The following is a 2,711-nucleotide window of genomic DNA, read 5'->3' as shown; positions in this document are numbered from 1 at the left end:
AGCTCAAATTCCACCGAGGTTGATTTTTGCCTTTCGTCCTCTCGGAGTCGATAAAATAAATACCAGTTAAAACTTGGGGGGGTCGATGTAATCAAGTTACCCCACCCGCCCAAATTGCTGGCCTTGTACCAAACTTTGAAACCCAGTATAATCGCAAGCTCAAGGCGGTGAGTGAGCAGAATCGTTACCGCGCCGGACAAAATACTGAACGACATTTCATCCGTCTTTACATTCTGAGTTCAAATTCAGCCGAGGTCGACTTTGCCTTTCATTCTTTCGAGGTCGATAAAATGAGTACCAGTTCAGAACTAGAGACGATGCAATCGACTTACCCCTTCACTCGAAATTGCTGGGCTTGGGCCAAAACTTAAAACTAATGAAATCTCAAGCTGGTAGGGTCATTAGCGCGTCAGACAAAATGCTTAGCGGCACAGTGTCCGTTTTAACGTTCATAGTTCAAATTCCTCCGAGGTTGACTTTTCCTTTCATCCTTTCGGGGCCAGTGACATAAGTACCAGTTGAACACTGCAGTTGATGTAATCAACTTAGCCCCTTTCCGAAATCGCTGGTCATTTACCAAAATTTGAAACCAATGCAATCATGAGATTTCACAAGAGAACCGGAAAATAGTCTATTGTAACACTTAGTGACAACAACGTTGTTGAATAGGCACCTGTTCAAGGAGAATGACTGAGTGATTTTATACTGACGTGTTTAAACATTCAATAATAAAATGATAACATTTCTTGGAAAAAATGTCTTATTAAGGCCCTGAATCAGTTGGGTCGTCACATTGTTGGATAGAATTCTTGGCCGTATGGGTTTAAGGGTGTCGCAAAAGGCCTGGTTGGAGACCCAAACTTTCGATTCTTTTACAGGCTTTCGAAAAACTGAAGGACTGTTGCGTGAATCTGAAAGAATATCTATAATAATAAAAGTGAAATTTATTTATTTATCTATCTATTTATTTTAGTCTGGTACTTATTCGGTCGGTTCTTCTACTGAACCGCTAAGTTATGAAGATGTAAACAAACCGGTTGTCAAGCGGTGCTTTGGAGACACAGACACAGACGCATACATAACATACATACATACAGACAGACAGACAGACAGACAGACAGACAGACATTATATACATATATACATACATACATACATACATACATAGATAAAGATCAGTGAAAAAGAGAATATCTATTCTGAACTATTGAGAAATCTGCAGTTATTCTATCCAGGTTACAAGTTCAGGTTTATACCTGTAATTATGGGAGCCCTGGGATATGTAACACACTGCCTAAATACCAACCTTGAGAAACTGGGCTTTTCAAATCCAGAAAGGAGAAAACTAATTCGGAGACTACAGATCCAATCCATCACTGGAACTGTAAATATCTGTAAAACTCGGGTCTCTATCAAGGCTGACAGTTGCGATAGTTGTAACGTTGATGTTGGAAAAGGCATATTCATCGTATGAATAATCTTCTACGCAGAGTATGCGACTAGTCACGCCAACTGTTTTGGTATGTTTGAATGTGTTGTATTTTCTCTTCAGTTTTACATTATTTGAAGTCTTCCTGTAATAAAGGAGTTGGTTGCTAACAAAGATACAAAGCTACATCGCTGGAGTATAGATAATAGAAACAAATTCACATTTTGAGTTCAAGAAAAGTCTTGCATATATTTACTGTTCCGTTTACAGAAATAAATTTGTAACGTTGATTGCCTTTTCTGGTAATCCTAGCTTATCCAGATTGTCACTTGGTACCTAACGGATCAATTATTATTAGTATAAATGTAAATTTATAATCTGAATATAAAAGCCGGAGCTTTCGGAGTAGCTGTCCATAGTTATAAACTTTTTTTCTTTGATTTTCTGAGATATTCAAATCAGCAGGACAGCTGACCTCTGTAACGATACATACGACCTCTTATGTTTGCAATTATGTACGAATGTGTGTATATACACAAGGCGGTGCTCCAGGATGGCCGCAGTCAAATGACTGAAACAAGTAAAAGAATAAAAGAATACGTGTGTGTATATGTATATATATATATATATATATATATATATATATACATATGTATGTATGTATATCATATCTGTAAGTATGAATGCTTGTATATAGTTACGTATGTACATGTGTATGTATGCTTATGTGTATGAATGAACATATTTAAATACACACGTCCACTGATGTATTTATGTACATACGTATACACATGCAGATGTACGTACATATGTATATGCGCATGTGTATATGTAACAATGTATGTATGTATACATGTGTGTTTGTATGTATATATGTATGTATACATGTGTGTTTGTATGTATATATGTAAGAGTTCCAATCGTAATTACATTTTTTAAGACAATTCATTATTATTTCAGAAAAACATGAAGGACGGAAGGAAACTAAGAAGAAGTAATGGTATTTTCTGCTTCTTTTTATCTATTCTGACCATAATGCTGTTACTAGTCGTGGTGGAGATGGTGGTGCTCGAGATGGTAACGTCAGCAATTTTTGGTGATAGGGGTGGAGACAGGTGGAGGTTGTGGTGGTGTGGTGTGGTGTGGTAGTAGTGGTAGTGATGATTTGGTGGCGATGGTTGCACTGGTAGGGGTATTGGTGACGGTAGTAGAGGCAATGGTGGTAGTGGTGGTGGTGGAGATTGTGGTAGTGGTGGTACAAGCTGTAGTAGTAGTAGTAGTA

This window comes from Octopus bimaculoides, chromosome 5, assembly GCF_001194135.2.
Source record: "Octopus bimaculoides isolate UCB-OBI-ISO-001 chromosome 5, ASM119413v2, whole genome shotgun sequence".
NCBI lineage: Eukaryota > Metazoa > Mollusca > Cephalopoda > Octopoda > Octopodidae > Octopus > Octopus bimaculoides.
The sequence above is the reverse complement of the archived record's forward strand: the minus strand, read 5'-3'. Positions refer to the sequence as shown.